The sequence below is a fragment of the Rutidosis leptorrhynchoides genome, chromosome 10 (assembly GCF_046630445.1).
Source record: "Rutidosis leptorrhynchoides isolate AG116_Rl617_1_P2 chromosome 10, CSIRO_AGI_Rlap_v1, whole genome shotgun sequence".
Classification (NCBI taxonomy): Eukaryota; Viridiplantae; Streptophyta; class Magnoliopsida; order Asterales; family Asteraceae; genus Rutidosis; species Rutidosis leptorrhynchoides.
In genome coordinates this window covers 343,452,734-343,476,842 of record NC_092342.1, presented here as the reverse complement: position 1 = coordinate 343,476,842, position 24,109 = coordinate 343,452,734, and the positions used below count along the sequence as shown (strand labels likewise).

Here is a 24,109-nt window from a genome sequence, read left to right as displayed (position 1 = left end):
GGTTACCAGGTGTTCACCATATGAATGATTTTTATCTCTATGTATGGGATGTGTATTGAAATATGAAATCTTGTGGTCTATTATTATGATTTGATATATATAGGTTAAACCTATAACTCACCAACATTTTTGTTGACGTTTTAAGCATGTTTATTCTCAGGTGATTATTAAGAGCTTCCGCTGTCGCATACTTAAATAAGGACAAGATTTGGAGTCCATGCTTGTATGATATTGTGTAAAAACTGCATTCAAGAAACTTATTTTGTTGTAACATATTTGTATTGTAAACCATTATGTAATGGTCGTGTGTAAACATGATATTTTAGATTATCATTATTTGATAATCTACGTAAAGCTTTTTAAACCTTTATTGATGAAATAAAGGTTATGGATTGTTTTAAAATGAATGCAGTCTTTGAAAAACTTCTCATATAGAGGTCAAAACCTCGCAACGAAATCAATTAATATGGAACGTTTTTAATCAATAAGAACGGGACATTTCACCGGTGTCGTAAAACTCGGTTTTTATTGTGAAAAACTCTTAGTTTAAACTATTGTAATATATTGTGAAAGTGTTTTGGTTTAAAAGTGTCGGGAAGCGGGTTTTCGCCCGCGTGAGTTCGAAAAACTGATCAGAATGTTTTAGTACATCAGGACGCCGTCCCAGATGTCTGGACGCCGTCCCAGTCTTAAGAGCTGGACGCCGTCCAAGCTTTTGGACGCCGTCCAGATCAACTGTTTCAGAAATTTTTTTTTTGTGGCACGTTTTCGGAAGGTTAACGGGTTGGGTTATTACAAGTGGTATCAGAGCATGGTCTAAGGGATTTAGGTGACTTGAGATAGGTGCCTAGACTTAGACTTTTGTGTGTGCTTATTTGTTGCGGGACTTGTAGGATTACGGGTCGGAATGGGAATTTGGTTAGTGCCTTAATTGATAGGTGGACTAACGTGTATATTAATACGTGGATATTATTAATATACGATAGTGTTATGTTTATGTTTATGTTGCGTTGCGAATATCATCGAGCAAGATGGTCGTTGTACTAACGAGGGGATACGATGTGTGTGCGTAATAAGGACTTGCAAACCTTATTACGGGTGCAAATCGTGTTTAACAAATGATGTACGACGAGTGTTGAGCAAGATGGGGCGGTGTTATGCGTGTTGTTTTATATGTTCATGGACTAATCGTTTTGCATTCTTTAGAATGACGACGCGAAACGAGATCGAGACGAATGACGAGGAGTTTAACTCTAGAGTTGCGGCCGCCGTTGCGGAGCAAATGAGTGCGTTTCGAGAAGAAATGGATAGAAAGTATTCCGAATTTCGGGGTAGCAGTGAAATGGAGCGTTGTCTTAAGAGCTTCATGAGGACTAAACCCCCGATGTATGACGGGAAACCGGATCCTTTGGTAAGCACAACTTGGATTTTGGATGTCGAAGGGTGTTTTCGTACTATTGATTGCCCTCCCGAGAAAAAGACGAGACTCGCTACTAGTCTGTTGTGGGGCAGGGCAAGGGATTGGTTGGATGGTAAGATCGATCTTGTCGGTGACGAAACGTTTATGGCCTTATCGTGGAATGAGTTTAAGGAGGAATTCTTCGAGGAGTTCCGGACTTCGGCCGATTTGTGGAAATTGCGTAATGAGTTGCGAAATTTGCAGCAAGGATCTATGGATTTGAATACTCTCAAGACGACCTTTATGGCGAAGGCTCGTTTTTGCCCGGAGTATTTGGGGAATGATCGTTTGTTAATGGGGGATTTCTATCGGACCATGAATGATGACTTGAAAAGTAAAATTAGTCGGGGTTAAGCGAAATCGTTTGCGGAATTATTCAACTTGGCTAGAGGTTTCGAGTCGTATACGCGATCAAAGATGTGTGAACCTTCAAGTAAGAGGAGGGTTGATTCGTACGGAGCCCCGGGTAAGAGAAATAAGGGTGCAAGTGCGAGTACGGGTAATGTGGGAAAAGGCACGGTGGATTCTCGTGCACCTAGATGTTTCAATTGTGGTATTAGGGGCCATAAGTTGTGGGAGTGCACAATGCCGAGAAGTGATGACGGGATGTGCTACTATTGTCATAAGGAGGGGCATCGCAAGCCGGATTGTTCCGAGTTGGCGGCGAATGCCACAAGGAGACGTTGAGGTATGTTTCATTTTAATAAATATGTCATTTGAATATTTATTTATGTGGCGTTTAAGTTCGGATTTGTTATTGCATTGTGTTGTGCATGTTATTGTTAACGGTGACGTTCCTAATGGAAGTACCCTATGGTAATGATTGATTTTTGGACGAAGGGCGTAAGACTTGGTGTAACCAAGCATTCCTTAGTATTTGGGAAATGTTTCTACCAAGCCATGGAAATGGGTTTTGGTGTTCGATTGTTAAGCGCGTGTTTGCTTGTATGTGGAAGTTGATGAACTATGAGGTTCGTCGGGTGGTTGGAACCCTTGAAATCGAGTGTTTTGAATCTCGATGTATGTTGGTAATGGAGTTTATATGACGCGACATTAGGTGCCTCTTTTATACCTACTAGCGTGGTGTTCAACTCCGATTGTGTTGCGGTTACATTGTACTTAGGGTACCGAAGTGAAACCCTTAGGTACATGAGTGACTAGGTGGAAATTGACAAACTAGAGCAATTGGATGATTGCGAGGGTGTGGTTTGTGTAATTGTAGTGCACTTTTCGTTCGAAGTGTTTGAGGATTGATTTAAATCCTTCGTGTGCTCTCGGTTGGAGCAAGCTGTGGTGATGGGTCGTGAGAGCCCAATTGTTGGTAAAGTCTACCTTTGGTAGCATGGTACGGTTATAAGAGATGAGGTTATGTGATGTAGTTCCAAGTGGGGGAGTTACACTCCCGCCCGAGGAAGTTTTAGTGTGAGATTTCGGATGACGTTTTAGTAAGATCCGAAAATTGTGTTGGGACCTAGTTTGGTCGATTTGTGGTAGATTACAATTTCGGATAAATTGTACTTATGGTTTGGATCTGAATTATCACCGAGGTGGTAATGTGGTAAATCTCGTTGAGGGATAATGGACGTGTTTGGTGAGTAAGGTGAAATCCTTCGGTTAAGGGAGGTGTGTGTCGGATTCTCTTCTAGAGAATTATTGTCTTGTGCCTATGTTTGATATAGGTGGTTCTTGCTCGAGTGTATGAATGGTTAGTGGTATCCGCTAGGATTCACTATGGCGTAACAGAGCGCGATATTACGCTACTCGTCGTTCGAGGCCAAAAGGGTGTTGATTGATGAAGCATGACTTTCGGAGTCCGCTGACTTCATCATGGTATTGGTGATTGATGAAGCATGACCTTTAGGGTCCGCTGACTTCATCATGGGAGTATGCGATTGGTGAAGCATGACCTTCGGGGTCCGCTGACTTCATCATGAGCGAGGTGTGATATCGGTGAAGCATGACCTTCGGGGTCCGCTGACTTCATCCGATGTTGAGATTGGTGGAGCATGACCATCGGGGTCCGCTGACTTCATCAAGGGAGTAGTGTTATGTCGTATGGTGTAACATTATCGGGAAATGCGAGTACCGGTGGGAAATGCGAGTACCATTCCTGAGTTGTGTTGCGGGATGTGAATATCGGGTTGTTCGTATTCACAATATTTCGGGTAGTACGATTGTCCCTGTTGGTTGGACTCATAGTTTGAGGTAGTAAATGTCGGGTAGTTCGGATTCACTAAGGCTCGGGTTGTACGGCCATCCTCAGTTATACTATGTGGCGATGGTAGTGAATATCGGGTTGCGCGTATTCACGATGACTCGGGTTGTGCGGTCATTTCGTTGTGAGATATATGGATTGGGTAGGTGAATTTCGGGTTGTACGAATTCACTAAGGTTCGGGTTGTTTTGACCATCCTCCATATGTGTTCAGGCTCGGGTTGTTTCGGCCATGTTGAGTTGTGATATATCGGTTGTGTTATACGCCGATGGTGGGGTCGTAAGGACCGTTTGGTTTGACCTATTGGTTGTTTTATGCACCAATGGTGGGATCGTAAGGACCATGTTGTGTGAACTATCAGTTGATTTATACACCGATGGTGGGGTCGTGAGAACCATGTTGTAGGATTAGTGATGCGTTAGCCGTGCTTCGCTCACATGTTGTTACAGGTGTGACGAATTGTCGATTTTGGTACACCTTTGGATTAGCATTACCATAGTCGTTTTGGGCGCTATCGGTTTTAACCGTTTGTTATGATGTTACGGTAGTTGCGTATGGGTCGTATTGCGCACTACAAGGGATGTTTAGTGATTGGTGTTATCCGTAAGGATTCGTTTGGTTCGATCTCCATCGTTTCGTGTTGTTGACCTTAGGTTGACTTGGTTACTTTTAGCATTGTACTCGGTAAGGATACGCTAGGGGATTGATATCTCGGTCCGAGATTGGTTGAGTTTTCCTGATGGGCATGGTTTTAGTGCTCGGATAGTGGGTTTGATAAATCGCGGGAGACGATTTTAGTTGTTAAAGGTGATTCCTTGGGAAGAGTTGCCTAGGAAAGTCAGATTGGGACTTATGTTGAGGACCGTGGAGTGTGGTCCATTTGGTTAAGTGACGAGGATCACGAGGACGTGATAGATTCTAAGTGGGGGAGAGTTGTAAGACCCTAATCCTTTTTTTGACTTTTTAGTTGTTCGGGACGCCGTCCAGGATGGTGGGACACCGTCCAGATGTTAAAGGCTGGACGCCGTCCAGAAATTGGGACGCCGTCCAGTTTGTCTGTCGGGCCAGCTGGGTTATTTTAAGATTTTTAGAGGGGTAAAATGGTATTTTCACTTATGGAACGAGTTAAGGCCACAAGATCAGTTCTAGGAGCCTCATTTGCTCCACTAACACCCACACAAACACTCTCATCTTGTTCTAGTGAGAGAGTAAGAGTTTTAGAGAGAGAGAGGTGGATTTGGAGAAGAAGGAGTCGGATTCTCGCAAAAGCTCGGGTTCTAAAGTTGTTCATCTCGCTCCTAGCTACGTTGTGGTGGTATTGGTAAGCTTAAACTCCGAATTTCATTTGTTAAATTTGATTTTCAAATTAGGGTTTTGAGTTAGTTTGTTGTGAAACCCTTTTAGGTGATGAAATGGGTTTATGGTGACTAGTTATTCTTGTCACTTGGCGGGTTTTTGGTCGGTTGACGTTTTAGCGTTGTTTAGGGTTTGATCTTGAGTTTAATCACTAGGTTTAGTGATTATGGAAGTGGTGAAACTCTTTTGGGTGAGTTTGGTTAACTAATTTTGAAATGGGTCAAAATTAGGGTTTTGGTGTCAAAATGGGTATGACACGTGTTTAACACTTGTGTTCGGGTTTAATTGATGTGTTAAGACCATTTTCACGTGTATTAGTGATTATTGATTAATTTGGGCGCGGTTTGTGCTTGGAAGTGCAAATGGGTCGAATTTGCACTAAGGGTCAATTGGGTTGGTTTGTAAGTCAACCCTAATTGTATTGTTTGTATTGTGATAATGGAATAGGTATGTTCCATTGACGAGTTGCGGATTATTTGGAAGCATTCATCAAGGCGACAAGGTGAGTGTTAATATCCTATATGCATATGTATGTGTAGGATGGGTGCGGGTCGGGTGAAGTGATTCTCGGCTATAGAGCTCAATTCACATATAGGTGGATTGATGGACTTGTGTATGAGTCCAATTAGCACGGTTGTGCGTTTTGGTTGACCACCCTTGACGTGGTACACATTCTGAGTGTACGTGATCACACGCGGTTGTGATGTGGATGTTATAACCCCAATGGCGAAGGGTTGATATTGTTGTGATGTGGATAACCCCGATGTGGTGGATTTTATAATCCTGTGACCGTGGGTTTTGGTATTTGGGAAGTGAATCTCGGGTAGTGCGGATTCATGATGACTCGGGTTGTTCGGTCATCCTTTTTATGAGGTGATGGATTTCGGGTTATGCGAATTCATTAAGGCTCGGGTAGTTCGGCCAACCTCGGTTGTTGAATTGGTAGAGAAGTGAATTTCGGGTTGTGCGAATTCACTAAGGCTCGGGTTGTTCGGCTAATGTTCGTATGATTGAGGTTAAGGGGTTAACCTTGTAGTTTGGTTACCCATTTATGTACGCGTATTTACTTATATTGTTGTAACTAATCTAGTGGTTTGACTTGGTGGTACGTTAGGTATAACATTGCTTAGTTATGCTTAGATTGCGGTATGTGGCTCGTATTTGTGTGTTAGCGATGCGCATTTCATTTTATGCATATATATGTATGTAGTATATTCTCATTCACTAAGCGTTAGCTTACCCTCTCGTTGTTTACATTTTTATAGATTGCACGGATGCGGTGGCTCGGGTAAGCGTGGGGACTAGTGGACTTGCGTAGTTGCTTTAGAAGACTTGCTTTTGGATTTGATTAGGATTGGGTAGCGTGTCCCCAATCCCATGCTCGGTCTATGTTTTTGTATAAACTAATGGGTAGAAATAGTCACTTATGGTATTTTGGGTCGATGTGGGCCCGGTGTCGTAAAACTCGGTTTTTATTGTGAAAATCTCTTAGTTTAAACTATTGTAATATATTGTGAAAGTGTTTTGGTTTAAAAGTGTCGGGAAGCGGGTTTTCGCCCGCGTGAGTTCGAAAAACTGATCAGAATGTTTTAGTACATCTGGACGCCGTCCCAGATGTCTGGACGCTGTCCCAGTCTTAAGAGCTGGACGCCATCCAAGCTTTTGGACGCCGTCCAGATCAACTGTTTCAGAAATTTTTTTTTTTTGGCACGTTTTCGGAAGGTTAACGGGTTGGGTTGTTACATATATGCTGCTAAGGTGAGTTTCATTTGCTCCCTTTTTAATTGCTTTTGCAATCTATATTTTTGGGCTGAGAATACATGCACTTTATTTTATACGCAATGGATACAAGTACATACTAAATTCTACACTGAGTTTGAACCGAAAATCCCTTAGCTTTGGTAACTAGTAACTGCCAGTTATAAGAACTGGTGGGCACGAGTAGTAGTATATGGATCCATAGGGCTTGACATCCCCGTCCGAGCTAGAGCACTAGCCTTTTAACGGACGTATGCTATTTGAGAAGCGTATACGTTGGTTTGCGTGTATTATTAAGATTATTATACAAAGGGTACTTATTATATAGACGTTAAAGTTTAGTTACCAGGGTGCTCTGTTACGTAGAATCTTTTGATAAACTTTTCTGGATGAAACAATTGAAATCTTGTGATCCACCTTTATATACAGATTATACGAAACAATAAAACTATGAACTCACCAACCTTTGTGTTGACACTTGTTAGCATGTTTATTCTCAGGTTTCCTAGAAGTCTTCCGCTGTTTGCTTATATATTAGACAAGCTATGTGCATGGAGTCTACATGGCATATTTTTCAAGGAAACGTTGCATTCGCCAAATCATCACCATGTATCTTATTTTGACCGCATTGTCAACGGAAGTATTATTGTAAACTATTATTTACGGTGATTGTCTATATATAGAAATCATCAGATGTCGAAAACCTTTGATTTAAATATTCATTTATGGTGTGCCTTTTCAAAAGAATGCAATGTTTACAAAACGTATCATATTGAAGGGACCCGTCCTAATCCATCCGAACGAAGTCCATATCGATTATAAACGATTCACAACAGTTGATTACATCACGAGGTACTTGACCTCTATATGATACATTTTACAAACATTGCATTCGTTTTTGAAAAGACAATCTTTCATTACATCGAAAGTTGACGGCGTGCATACCATTTCATAATATATCTAACTATAATTGACTTAACAATAATCTTGATGAACTCGACGACTCGAATGCAACGTCTTTTGAAATATGTCATGAATGACTCCAAGTAATATCTTTAAAATGAGCAAATGCACAGCGGAAGATTTCTTTCGTTCCTGAGAATAAACATGCTTTCAAGTGTCAACCAAAAGGTTGGTGAGTTCATTAGTTTAACATAAATAATCATTTCATAATTTTAATAGACCACAAGATTTCATATTTCTATTTCTCATAAACATATGTCCCATGCATAGAGACAAAAATATCATTCATATGGATTGAACACCTGGTAACCGACATTCACAATATGCATTTAAGAATATCCCCATCATTCCGGGATCCTCCTTCGGACATGATATAAATTTTGAAGTACTAAAGCATCCGGTACTTTGGATGGGGCTTGTTGAGCCCGATAGATCTATCCTTAGGATTCGAGTCAATTAGGGTGTCTGTTCCCTAATTCTTAGATTACCAGACTTAATAAAAAGGGGCATATTCGATTTCGATAATTCAACCATAGAATGTAGTTTCAATTACTTGTGTCTATTTCGTAAAACAGTTATAAAAACAGTGCATGTATTCTCAGTCCCAAAAATATATATTGCGAAAGCATTTAAAAAGGGAATAATGAAACTCACGCATATAAATATTGTAAAACAATTGATAAAGCATTTTGCATGTATTCTCAGCCCCAAAATGTATATAAAAAGGGAATAATGAAACTCACGCATATAAATATTGTAAAACAATTGATAAAGCATTTTGCATGTATTCTCTGCCCCAAAATGTATATAAAAAGGGAATAATGAAACTCACGCATATAAATATTGTAAAACAATTGATAAAGCATTTTGCATGTATTCTCTGTCCCAAAATGTATATAAAAGGGGAATAATGAAACTCACCTAATGTATTTTGTAGTAAAAATACATATAACGAAATTGATCAACTGACTAATGCAGGGTTGGCCTCGGATTCACGAACCTATATTATTCATATATATATTAAAACATATATTCGTGGAATCACATAATTTCATTTATTATTGTATTTTATTTATATATATATATATATTTTACAGTTATATAAGATTTATACTAGATTTTATTTTTAAAAAAATGTATACTTCGTGTTATATCTTAAATTATATGTTTTATGTATTTATCTTGTATGTGTATTTAAAGTGATTAATTTAGTTATACTAATATCTATATATACTTAAGATTATATATATATATAAAATATCTATTCTGTTGTAGGTAAGTTTTTATATAGGTATTGTTAATATGCTTTATATATAGTTATATAGAATATTAATATAGTTGTAGTGTACGTATTAAGTATGTTTTATGTACAAAAATATTTATTTGTTTAAAAATGATAGTTTTGATATTAATGAATTACTAATAATAATAATGATAACTTTATAAAAGAAATGATATTATTAATAATAATAATGATATTGTTATTTCTAATAATCATAATACTAATAATGATAATGTTACGATAGTACTTATAACAATTATACTAATAATAATGATTTTATAAATTTTAAATGTGTTACTATACTAATAGAAATGATACTAATAGTTAACACAATAATAATAACATAGATGATAATAATAATAATAATAATAATAATAATAATAATAACAAAAATAATAATAACAAAAATGTTAAAGACTACCTTAATGTGCCAGCTCCTAAAAAAATAATAAACTGACAGGGCCGGGACTCGAACCCCTGACCTCTCGTTTCACGCAAACACACTTAACCGCTAGTCTGTCTCTGATTATCTGTTATAGCTTGAACCTATTTTATTTTAATTCCATCTTCCTATCTGACTTCTCCCTTCTTCTTCAACAAGACAATCGACTCACACAGTTTTAATTTCAAGAACATTTATAAACTCGATCCTAGGATTTGATGTCTATCATAAAAGCCATTACATGTGGTTAATCGAAATTAAAAAAAAAAATAACTAACAGAACCAAAAGTTGCTGTTCGTCGAAGGTTAAAAAAAATATGATTTCGAATTCCAGATTGTTTTGAATGATAAGTGCTACATGAAAAAGGTTATAATCATACGCTGAAACTTCTGAGATCATTAATTGGGTTTGAATCTCTACCGATAACCTTAATTTGATCGAAGAACATATTTTGACTTTTCTTGACATAAACTTTGACTCAAGAATTAACACCCAATATGAAGAATTACGACTTGAAATATTACAGAAAGATCAACCATATGAATCCTAACATAACTGCTATTTTAGATTTTGTAAATTCGCTTGAATTCGATTTTTCACCAAAAAGCTACATATACAGGGTTTATCGAGCTGTTTATAAAAAGGAAGAAAAAAAAAAACTTTAACTGATATACCAACACACAGACTGTTGTAAATTGATATTGAGGGTAGATAGTCGATTTAGTTGTTGTTAATGTGAGAATAATCATTTTGTTTATATATGAGAAAGGATCGACAAGCCTGTTCATCGGGTACAAAGAAAAGAAATAAAAAAAAATTAAAGATGATAACAACTTTCCACTAACTTTGTTTTGAGCTGTTGATGGAATTGGGTGTTTAACACTATCTGAGGCAGTAGACAAAATTCAGTACTATCGACTACATCATGAAACAGAAAGGGTGTCGGTTTGTTATTTGTAGTGTATATATATATCTTTATATATTTATAATTATGTTTACTTATGAATATCAATTATTTATATATTTATTACATTAGATTCTATAATATTAACTAATAATATGAGTTTATAAATAAAAACTGTTAATAGTATTTATTTATTTATTATAAGAATACTAGTAATAATAATAGTAGAATTTATAATACTAATAACATCTTTATCAAAATTATAATAATATTAATAAGAATGCAAGTAGTTATAATAATAATAATAATAATAATGTTGTTAATGATAACCATATTAAATTGATTATTTTTTTATTATATTATTGTTGATAACTATAATAATAGTAATGATGATGATAGTAATATTATTCATGTTACTAATAATATTATGAATTACCATAATATTAGTAATAGTAATATAACAATTTATATCTATATCTACTTTCTTAATAATATTAACAATACAAATATAGATGTTAATATTGAAAGTAATAATATTATAATATTATAACAATTATGGTTTACTTATAATTACATCTATTATATTAAATATTAACATTACATGTTAGTAATTACTATATGATATATATAATAATAATAGTAATAATAATAACAGTAGTTCTTAATGACAATACTTAATAATTATAATTCTTAATTCAAATGATTAGATTTTGTTATTTTCAATTATTATTTAATTATTTCTAAATACGTATACACCTCTACATATTTATTTAAAATAATTGTTCGTGAATCGTCGGGGATAGTCAAGGTCAAATGCATTCATGAAAAATAGTTTCAATGTTTTTAAGACTCGGTTTAATGGTCTTTGCTTATCGTGTCGGAATCATAAAAAAATTTAAGTTTAAATTTGGTCAAAATTTTCCGGGTCGTCACACATATAGAGGTCAAATACCTCGCAATGAAATCGATGAATGATGTGTTCGTCCATATGGATTTGGAGCGATCGTCACAGTTGGTATCAGAGCGTTGGTCCTAGTGAACCAGGTCTTGCATGAGTGTGTCTAACTGATAGTTGTTAGGATGCATCAGTAAGTCTGGACTTCGACCGTGTCTGCATGTTAAAAGTTTTGCTTATCATTTCTTGTCGGAAATTACATGCTTATCATTCTTAAGTCTAGACATGTTTTACTACATTGATTGCATGAATAGTGTATAAACAAAATTCATATCTTAGCGTATCTGTTACTGTAAACTTTTCCTGACATCTTCCGAAAATTTCTCCGTGATTTATGGAATTTGGTATTATATATACATATGTAAATTATGTATTGAAGAATACCAAATTAAATTCTATAATCTAATTCATATCAAAAATCATCTCCCTAATTATACAAGATGGATCCCGTATCTAGTTCAAATTCCTTAAACTCTGACTGCCATTCCGATATGGATATTCACCTGAATTCCGAAGACAGTGTAACCGGAATGGATCAACCAATTAGCCATCATCTATTCTGGATGAATTGGGGATGGGTTCGTAGCCTACTTAATTATTGGAGACAAGAAGAAGGCAATCTCTTCCATCCACCACATTGCCCTCTTGGCGAAGAACCTGAAGCACTTACCGGTGAACCTATTCGTAATACCATTTTCTCTCTCATCTCCAGAATATCTCGTCATGATCATATACTCTCTCAAATTCTGGATCTTATTTATCCGCTCGTCCAAACTGCCAATCATCCCGGTGTAGTAGAAGAAGTCAACGAGCTTCACGCTCAGGTAGTGGCTTTGAAGAATATGGTGCAAAGGTTACAAGCACCAGCAGCATCACCAGAATCAACAGTACCACCGACAACAACACCAACAGTACCATTACCACCACCAATAACATCCGCATCGCAAACCTCAACTTCACAATTTGTCCCACGAGCATCAACGTCATACGCACCGTAGTTACCAAGAATTCGAATTCGTTTTGAAGAACAATTTGACTCAATTTGTTGACTTTTAAATTCAAAAACTTAGACTCAAGAATTCGAATTCGTTTTGAAGTAATTCCTACTTCAAGTCTATATGCACAAATAGTCAAGTAATTCCTACTTCAAGTCTATATGCCGGTTGTAGTCTAGATTCACTAATGTACCCTATGACTCGGGGTTGACACCAATGAACTCTAAATCCCTACAACCAATGCTCTGATACCACTTGTAGCGACCCCAACAAATCGTCAATTGACGGCGTCGACTACTTAGGTCCCGTTGCGTGGTCATAGGTCTTTAACGTGACGTTTAACTCCTTTCAAAAATAAAGATTGTTTCAAAGTTTACAAGAATTTTTCATCCAAAAGTTACGTTACAAAGTTATAGTTACATGTGAAACCTATGCGACACAGTTTTAAAGAAAGTCAAAAGACGCTCCATGAAATGCATGTATACTCGACATCCAATGCAAGTATCAAATAATGAGCTGAAGCATGTTTCACATAGCGTTCAAAGACCTGAGAAAAACATAGAAATCTGTCAACGAAAACGTTGGTGAAATCATAGGTTTAAGTAAGTAAGTGAGTAAAAGTAAGTCGAACCACGAGATTTGCAACATTGATAAAATAGTAGTACATTCTAAAAGTTAATATTCACGAGTACCCAATTATCAAGGCTTAACATTCTGTCCGTTGAACCCCATTAATAGTGCTAGAACAACACTGTTTCTCGAAAATATATTTCATCCGTAGACGGTAGCGAACCGTCCGAGATGAGGGTTTGTCAAACCCATATGTCCATACAACATAAGTTCACGCCTACACTTACACACTGCAAGAGTAACTAATGATAATCGAATTGGGTATTTTGTTCTAAACTCGTATGTAGAATGTTTGTTTTCCTCTACTTGTGTTCACTTAGTTAAAAAGAAATGTTTATGTTTTCTCATCCCAAATGTAAGTTCAAAAGAGTAAAAGGTGGGACTATGATCTCACCTTGAGTGCAAGAGTAATAAAGTACTTCAACAAGTAAACGCGTGCAAAGACAAAGCTAGTCTTGACCTAAACATATAGGTTGTATCAATAACGGTAAACGCAATAGGTCAAAGATGTTCAATTAGTCCTATGGCTCGTTACGACTCGGTTATAAAGCATGTGAATCAAATTGTCAAGTTTCATGCAATATACAAGTAAAGAATCATGTTAGAAAAATTGCATAATCATTTGGTCAAGTTTGACAAAAAGTCAAACTTGGGTCGGGTCAAAGTCAACGAAAAAGTCAATACGTTCGGGTCGAGTCCCGGACTATTTTTCTGTGCTAGTTATTCATATATAAGCATGTTAGAACAAGTTACATGTGAATCGGAGGTCCATAGACTATCAAACATTTTTCGTATTTTGGACAAGAAAGACAGAATTAAAACTGTGCCTATTGTCACGCCGCGACAAGGATCGCCGCGACAAGGATCGCCGCGCCGCGGCACTTAACGGGTGCTGGTACCTGGTCAGGGTCAATTGTCTAAGTCCCAAATCAAAACTCAAACAAACACAAAACACAAACCGTAAACACTTAGAACTCGTATCTTATATCGTTGAAAAGCTCTTTTGACAAGGAACATAACTAAACATGCTTCATCAAACAAAACATCATTTTCAATAACCGATTTCTCGTCATGTGATCATTTAAAGTCCATTTTCAAGTTTCAAGTTCACAAAATGTATTTTAAGTTTCGGGAATCCAATTCACACATATGATATGCCGTTTTGAAGGTAATGAAACATACATTACAACTATACACTTACAATTAACATTTCATGGCATTCAAGCATCAAAAGTTCATCTCAAGAACTATCAAACCCTAATCAAGAATCACAAAATCATTAATCATGTTTTTGAAGTTTTACAAATCAACCTACACATCAAAATGAAGCTAGTGATACTAGTAACACAATTAAAACATGAACTTTAACAATTTAACAACATTTAATCTTCCAAAATCAAAGATTAAGCAAACCCATTTTCAAGTGTTCAAACTAGTTGCTCAAATCAACAAATCGAACAAACAAAACACATATTCATGTTATACATGAGCCATAGACACTAATTAACACTTTTATAATTCAAAAACATCAAGAACACAAAATCTAGTGATTTTAGAAAGTTACCCAAATGAGATGAAATTGGTATCAAATTGTAGAGGATGAAGAGAGGATTCCAAATATGTAATTTTTTTTTTTGATGTTAGCCTCCAAATCCGAAATTAGATGATGAATTTGTGTGTTTGGGTGTTATGGTTCAAAAATGAAAGTAAGAAGAGAGAAAGAGGAGGTGGAGGTGGAAATGAGTGGTGGATAACGTGGGTTGACTAGTTGACCTAGTCAACTAGTTTGCCCACTTGGCAACCTCGGTCCCTCAAGTTTCAAAGCGGATGCGGGAATTAACCAAACGAATTATTTTGAATTACACGAGAGTACGGGAGACGTTATAATCCAATAACAAAAATATTATGAATGTTTGCTAACGGAGGTTACGAATCTAGATACGAAGAATATTATTAAAATAAAATAAAGTAAATAAAAAAAAGACGGTGTTAAAAATAATTTAACGGAAAAATGCGGGATGTTACAATGAGAGTGTCAGAGTTACCTTGGGTTTTGATGTAGAGTGTGGGCTCACTTTGACTCCTCATGAACCCTGAACTTGTGAAGTAGCTATCAATGCGACTGTACCAAGCACGTGGTGCTTGTTTAAGTCCATATAAGGCTTTCTTCAGCTTTAGGACTTGATCTTCTTTTCCTTTCTTAATAAACCCTTGTGGTTGCTCGAGGTATATTTCTTCTTCTAGAAACCCATTGAGAAAGGTTGATTTCACATCTAGTTGGTGAATCTTCCATCTTCGTTGAGCTGCTAATGCCACAAGTGCTCTTATAGTATCTAGTCGTGCTACGGGTGCGAAAGTTTCGGTGTAATCGACTCCTGGTTGTTGCGAATAGCCTTTAGCTACTAGCCTCGCTTTGTGTTTTTGTATAGAACCATCAGGGTTGAGCTTTGTTTTGTAAACCCACTTCACTCCAATTATTTCTTTATTTTCTGGAGGATCAACTAACTCCCATGTGTTGTTTTTCTCGATCATTCGGATTTCTTCGTTCATAGCAGCCACCCACTTTTCATCTTTGGCTGCAACTTCATAGTTTTCAGGTTCTATTGTTGTGAAGTTGCAAGTCTCATATACCTCTGTTAACTTTTTGACTCTTCCAAGTGTTGACTCCGGACTTGACTCGTCTTGTGCCATAGGTATTGTTGATGATGGAGAAGTTGGCGTAGTAGGTCTCGTTTCTCCAGTATTTTCATGACTAGGATGCTCCGTTTGTAGTGGTTGTTGAGCTGGAGTTTCTATAGATATCCTCGGCAAATATGTTTGTTTTTCGACTTTATCTTTCTCCCAATTCCAAGAAGCGTCTTCGTCAAACTCCACGTCTTGGCTGATTACAATGTTATTGGTCTTCAAGTTGTAGACTCGGTAACCTTTTGATTGTGTGCTATAGCCCAAGAATATTCCCTTCTCTGATTTTTCTTGGAGCTTGTGACGTTTCTCCTTTGGAATATGGATGTAGCAGATAGATCCAAATACTCGCAGATGTTTTTTCGACGGTTTCCTTCCACTCCATGCCTCTATCGGAGTCTTATTTTCGACGGCTTTCGTGGGACATCGATTTAGTATATATACAGCCGTGTATACAGCTTCGGCCCAGAAACTGTTTGGAAGGCCTTTTTCATGTATCATTGTTTTGGCCATTTCCATTACAGTTCTATTTTTGCGTTCAGAGACACCATTTTGTTCTGGAGCGTAACCAACTGTGAGTTGGCGTTTCACTCCTTCATCTTCACAAAATTTATTGAATTGTGTAGAGGTGTATTCTTTTCCTCTATCACTCCTTAGTGTTTTTATATAATGGCCACTACTTTTTTCTAGGAAATTCTTGAACTTCTTGAATATCGTAAATACTTCTGATTTTTCACGCATGAAATAAACCCACGTCATTCTAGAAAAATCATCGATGAAGAGGATGAAGTACCTGTTTTGGTTAAGAGACGGAGTCCTCATTGGTCCACATACGTCAGTGTGCACCAACGCTAGTATACCTTTCGCTCTCCAAGCTTTGTCACGAGGGAAAGGTTTTCGATGTTGCTTGCCCATCATACAGCTTTCACACGTGTCGGTGATCTCTTATATTTTCGGTAAGTCTCTCATCATATTCTTCTGTTGGAGGATTTTTAGTGCGTGAAAGTTAAAGTGGCCAAATCTTCGATGCCATAGCCATGATTCGTCAACTTGAACTTTCATGGCTGTGTCTCTGATATACTGCCAACGAAGCGGAAAGTTGCGGTTCTCCATTGGCACTTCGGCTATTAATTTATAGTTATTTTTCTTGTCACGAATAACGCATGATTTGTCTTCGAAGAGTAAAGAGTATCCGTGCTCCATCATTTGACCAACACTTAGCAAGTTACTTGCTAGGCTTGGTACTAGAAGAACATCATTGATAGATCGAGTGACGTTATTAGTTTGAACAGTAATAGTACCTTTGCCTTTAGTATCCACGAGTTCTCCATTCCCTAACTTGACACGGGACTTTACGGAGGTGTTGATACTCTGAAATAGCTTCTCATCTCCTATCATGTGATTGCTGCACCCACTGTCGATCAACCAAGTATCGTCCCTCTGTTTATTTGCCACATGGCAGGCATAGAATAGCTGATTTTTGTTCTCCGGTATATCTTCACTTTCTTCCGTGAAGTTAGCTCGATGATTTTGTTTTAAACGGCAATCTTTTTCTAGATGCCCAAATCTTTTGCAGTTATTGCATTGTGGCTTCCCTTTATGGAAACAATCTTTCACCAAGTGGTTTGTCTTTTTGCAAATACCACATGGAGGGTAGCCGTTCCTTCTTTGATTGAACCCAGTTCTGGGTTTTTCTCCTCCTTTTAATTTTTCTTTAAAAATTCTTTTCCCCCCATTATTAGATTTTTGAGACCTTAATTTGAGTTTAGACTGAAAGGCACTTTCAAGTGAGTTTTCACTACGCCGACTCAGTCTAGCCTCATATGCTTCAAGAGAGCCAATTAATTCTGGTACCAACAGAGTCTCGATGTCTTTTGACTCTTCGATAGCAGTAATGACATGATCATATTTTTCTGTCATACTGATAAGTATTTTTTCTACGATCCTCTTATCAGTTATGTTATCTCCATAGGCTCTCATTTGATTTACTATTTCTTTGATTCTAGAATAGTAATCTTTTACGGTCTCGGTCTCTTTCATGTTTAAATTTTCAAAATCTCGTCTTAGAGTTAGTAGTTTGACAGCTCTTACCTTGATATTTCCTTGAAATTCTTCTTGAAGGATTCTCCACGCCTCTTTGGCTGTCGTAGCTCCCATGATTCGTGAAAAGATAGACGGTGTCAAGGCTTGTTGAATGTAGCCTAGAGCAGCAGCATTTCTGACTACATTTTTGTTGTATTTTTCTTGTTCTTCCGCGGACAGAGTTTCGACGTCTTTTGGAATTGTAAACCCGACTTCGATAATATCCCACAAGCTTTGTGCTTGAAAATATGTCTTCATTCAGATACTCCAAAAATCATAGTTGTCACCATCAAAGATGGGGACGGGAATATTGTACGCACCAACGGTAGTCATGGTGTACTCGAACAAACGCTCAAACTAGCTCTGATACCACTTGATGAAATTGTAGTGTATTTAGATTAATTGATTAGTTTTAATTTAGATGTTATATAATAGTGATGGATGTTAATTTAAATGTTATGAGGGGATTTTTATAGAAGAAATAGTGAAGACTAGTTTTTAGGAAGAAATTCTCTATTGCTATTGAATTGTGTTTGTGTTTTGTGTGTACATCAACTTTGCAATACATGGTGGCTATTTATAGCCATCTTAAGTCAGCTAATGATCAAGCTAGAATCTTCTAGCTAATCTAGTGATTTCTATTTACACTAGTTACTCTAGTAATTTCTAGTAATTAGTAGCTAAATATCTATTAGCTAAATTTCTACTAGTTAAATATCTATTAAGTCTAGATTATTCTAGAAATGCATTACTAATTTTAACATTGATTATTTGCTGGCTAAGCTGATAATGCAAGTGTTTGTTCCTATATATATGCCCTACCTACCTCGAGATTTGGGAGTGGAGCCAATTTCTGGGATTTTGTTGCACGGGCCCCCTGGTTGTGGGAAGACTAGTATAGCCCGTGCTACTGCTAATGAGATTGGTATTCCGTTTTATATGATTTCAGCTACTGAGCTGGTTTCTGGCGTTTCAGGTAACTCAATTTTTTTACCCTTTTAAACTATACAGTATTTATCATTTGATTTGATACTTGATTATTATTAATTAGATTATATATATATATTGCAAAATTATTATTATTGTTATTAGGTGTATCAGAAGAGAGTATACGAGAGCTGTTTTCAAAAGCTTATAGAAGTGCACCGTCGATAGTTTTCATTGATGAGATTGATGCAATTGCATCAAAAAGAGAGAACCAGCAGAAGGATATGGAACGACGCATTGTGACACAGTTATTGACTTGTATGGATGAATCTCACAGACCAGCAGCAGCAGCAGCAGATGATGATGGGAACCAGGGATTTGTGTTGGTTATTGGTGCAACTAATAGACTTGATGCTATTGACCCAGCACTAAGAAGGCCTGGACGGTTTGACTGGGAGTTTCTTTTAGGTGTTCCGGACGAAAAGGCTAGAAGAAAGATCCTTTCTACACTCACACAAAAAGTACAACTCGATGGTGCTCTTAATTTGGTCAAAATTTCTAGGGCATGTGCAGGATTCGTTGGAGCTGATTTACGGGATTTGGTGTATACAGCTGGTAATGTTTCTATAAAGAGAATTGTGAATGCTGAGATCTCAGAAACTTCTAACCAAGAAGGTGGTACATATATCGAAATATTATTACATTGGGTGAGGAAGGAATGTACCATCAAAGAGGAGGTGAAAAAAACGTAGCATCACAATGTCTGATTTTGAGGTAACAAGAAAAAAGACCCATCCTTCCTTTCGATGTCTGTCTGTCTGATTTTACCAACTTCGTTTTGTTGTTGACTGTATTGTATTGTATGTATTATTATTATTATTTTTTAACATGTCAGGAAGCTAAAAAACTGGTTCAACCTTCTCTTATAAGAGAAGGATTCTCTAGCATTCCGGATGTTAAATGGGAAGACGTTGGTGGTCTTTATGAGTTGAGAAGGGAGTTTTACCGTCACATAGTTAGGCATATAAAATATCCACACGTATCCCAGGTACATTCATTCTTGCAACCAACCAATGTTATATATAATATATATATATATACAATAAATAATGTGGTTGTCATGGTTCTATTAAAGGACGGACTAGACTAGCTAGATGATTTTGTCTAATTTATTTACTTATCTATCTTTTTTAAACCTTATTCTCTAGTGTAATTCTTACGTCCGATTATGTATGTATTCATACACACCTTACCCTTTTAGGGACACGGTATAGGTAAACGTGAGACAGGGTTTTTGCTTTATGGACCCCCTGGTTGTGGAAAAACATTGATTACTAAAGCTGTTGCTAATGAAGCAGGAGCAAATTTAATATACATTAAGGTATTTTTTTGTTTTGTTACTCTCTGTATATCTTATATCCAAAAAATTGAATTCGCTAGTTTAAATACTATGACGTTTTTTTTTTCCCTCAAGGCCGGTGAGCTTTTAAGCAAGTATGTTGGTCAGAGTGAATTGGCAATGCGTACATTATTTAATCGTGCAAGGACATGCTCTCCGTGCATACTCTTCTTTAACGAGGTTTGCCTTCCTCCCTCCAAAAATATATTATTTTCCCTATAAACTTATTAGTCACTACTTGTAAACAAACGCTTAGTCTAAGCTAAAACAAAAAACTTGCTGGGAATTTTCAGGTAGATACGGTGACAACAAAGCGTGGAATGGAAGTGGGATGGGTTGTTGAGCGACAGCTAAATCAGGCAAGAAAAATAATTACAAAACCGACTTCAATCAATATGATTATTTCTTCATCCCTAGCTTAATTACTGTCTGAATAATGGAAATGGAACTCCTTTATTATATTATATATGCAGCTGTTGATAGAGTTAGATGGTGCGGATGTAAACAAGGGAGTTTACGTAATTGGTGCAACCAACAGGTTTAACAAAGCATCTATCCTTTTTCTTTTGTTATTATATTTCGCGCTACTTACTAATAATCAATGGTTGAACAAAGCATCTATCCTTTTTCTTTTGTTATTATATTTCGCGCTACTTACTAATAATCAAATCTTTATCATTATTATTGATCTCGATGGGCATTATTATTCTAGGCCAGATAAGATGGATCCAGCAGTGTTACGGCCTGGAAGGTTTGGGAAACATTTGTATGTCCCTCTGCCTACTCCAGACTAGCGTGGGTTAATCTTAAAGGCTCTTGCTAAAACAAAGCCAATACATGCTGATGTTGACTTGATTGCTATTAGCAAGAGCGCTGCTTGTCACAATTTTTGTGGAGCCGATCTTTTTTCACTCGTACGTGTTTTTATTCCCAACATGAAATATAATATAATAATAAATAATAATGCTACTATAAATTAAAATCACATTAACAAATATTTTTGGTTTAATTTGTTGTTTTAACTCCATAAAGATAGATACAACCTAACCTAACCAGAGTTAATGTTTTTACTATTGTCCCTATTTCAGATAAATGAAGTTTTCGCGATTGCTGAGGATGAGACATTTAACATGCTCGAAACCGCAAATCCCGATCCTAATGAAGGAACATCATCAGAAAGTACATTACCTGAGTTTGTGATTAAAGCCCTACACTTTGACCTAGTACAGGATCGTATCTCGCCTTCCGTTTTAGATGAGGTATGAGTTAACTCTCTTGTGTTGTGTTTTCATATTTTCATAGATTTGCAAAATCCGTGGGGTACATGGGCTGAGTTGAGTTGGTTACTAGCAGCAGGTCAAAATCCAATCCAATCAATATGGATATTATTATTATTATTATTATTATTATTATTATTATTATTATTATTATTATTATTATTATTATTATTATTATTATTATTATTATAATACCAGACCTCTTATGCACTTTATCTCAAATTAACTTATATAAACCTACACAATGTAAATAATCTATTCATTCATTTAGATTCTTTAAAACAATATTGTTAAACTCTTTATCTGGTTTTTATTACAGTATTTATTAAAGTAATTCATCAGTTTTTAACCTTTTCAACAAACTTTTGCCGTCTTTCCACCAACCCTTTGAAGTTTACTGGTCCTGAGACCTGTTGGGACTAATAACTACAAAACCCAAATCTTACCCTTTTTCAGGCAAAAACCGTACAAACTACCTAGTCACATACTATATACTATATATATTATATATTTATATATTATATAATTATATATATAATATCTCTTCTCTGTCTAATTGCAGCAAATAAAGTTTTACGACGGTCTGCGAAAGATCTTCAATCCCGTTGTACGTCAACGCAGATTGCTAGGCTCATTTCTCCCCAGAGATCTTGCAATTTATTTATTTTTATTGCTTTTAGATTTCATTTTTTTTTTCTTTTTCCTTCTAGGATCTTCAACCCAAAGCGATAAATCTTTGCATTTCTTGCTACTATTTATCTATGTATCTTTTAAGATATTGTAAGGTTTTGATTGATATAAAATGATTGTGCCAAGGGACTTGATGACTTTTTTAGTACTATAAGTCATGACTTAAACAGAACCTCTGATATGTGACTGTCATGACATGATGAAAGCATCCACGCTAGTATATTTCAAAAGGGGCACATTCTGATGGGATCGAAGTACTATAATGCTTATAAAAGCTTTGGATCATTGTTCAAATTTACAATGGGAATCGGGAATCCTCAAGTATTTTAAAGATGTATTGATCAAGAAGATTTTTAAGGATGTATTGATCAAGAAGATGACACATCTATAAGTTGTTTGGGATATTAGACTCGGTATAGATGAAAGATGATGCATCTACAATTTGTTGGGTTATCTAACTTGGTATAGACGGAATATCTTGGATCAAGAGAATAATGTTAAATCATTGACATAAAATTCGGGTGTCTTCTCTTCTTGTTTTGAAAGTGAAGTGAATAACATGTCTTTACAAATATAATCTTACTATCCGATGTAATGGTAATAATTTTGTGCATATTGATACATTATACAGGGTGTGCAAATTATAGGTTTACATTGTTGAGTCTTTAAAAAAGTTGACATATGTCATAACCCGTCCTTAACCATAAGAACGTGTTAGATAACGTATGATTTCATTGCGAGGTATTGACCTCTATATGCGACATTTTTAAAAAGGAAAACTGCATATATTATACATTACAAACCAAACCATTATTTTTGTTACAAGCTTTAGACAATAAAAAGATGATTATCGTTTAACGATAATCTTCGACTTACAAACTTTACAAATGATAATAACAACACGATTTCTAGCATATTTTACAACACACGTCCTCGGATATGCAGTTTTATTTTTGACACAAATATGAGTACGCATGATCCTGCTTAGATTCAACATAATGCAGCGGAAGCTTTAATTATCACCTGAGAATAAACATGTTTAAAAACGTCAACATAAAGTTGGTGAGATATAGGTTTAGTGCGCAGCAATATATATATATAGACCACAAGATTTCGTATATAAACATTTCAATAAAAAATATTCTAAGTGGTTGAGCACTTGGTAACCATACTTAACATTTTCACGTCGCATATTCCCTTTAATATGAAATCTTACTACACCGTACCAAGTGTAGTCACAAAACGAAGTACTGTGCAACCGTTGAATACTGGTCGTCCAGTCCGATTGGGGTTGTCAGGCCCGATAGATCTATCAACAGGATTCGCGTTTACATTACCGCTGTAAATATTAGTTACCAAGCTACAGGGAAGTATGCCAGTGGTACAACTCAACGTAGAATATATTTTTCAGTTACTTGTGTCCATAATGTAAAACATAAAATACATGTATTCTCATCCCGAAATATTTAGAGTTTAAAAGTGGGACTATATACTCACTCTTGTCTTGATGATATATATATTTTGACTCGGTCTTCCGGTTGATATCACGAACCTATCCATATATAATATATCAATATGTTTTCATTTTAAAACAAATGTTATATATATATATACTTGTTATACTTTTAATATTTTGAATATTTCCTTAGTCCGTAGTTAGCATTCCGATGTTAGTAATTCAATTTTTAATGGTTCATTTTTAGATGTTTAATATACCCGCAATAAACAAAACCCCCAACGAAATAAATAAAACCCCATCGTATATGTATTGGTCGAGATTAATCTTGACCCATGGTACCGGTGTTGTCAAATGACGTGTTGCGTACATAAAGTACCGGTGTTGTCAAATGACGTGTTGCGTACAATCATGGGATCTTATGATTAATCTTCTCGTGTTGTTTACGGGTGATCCTGAACCATATAAAATTGAATTATAAGTACATATATATAAAATATCATGTTATCTTAGGAATATGTGATTTATATCATTTTTTTCCAATTGATCCCGTAGTTGAAATGATCTAGGATAACCAATTTTGTTTCGGTCATAGTTTCTTCGTTACAAATCCGTTTTCGTTGATTCAAATTGCCA

General features: G+C 36.1%; 1 pseudogene; it reads left to right on the top strand.

Moving 5' to 3' along the window:
* The first annotated feature begins 18,513 nt into the window (after positions 1-18,513).
* LOC139871437 (cell division control protein 48 homolog C-like) lies at positions 18,514-22,133 on the top strand (annotated as a pseudogene).
* Positions 22,134-24,109: the final 1,976 nt, after the last annotated feature.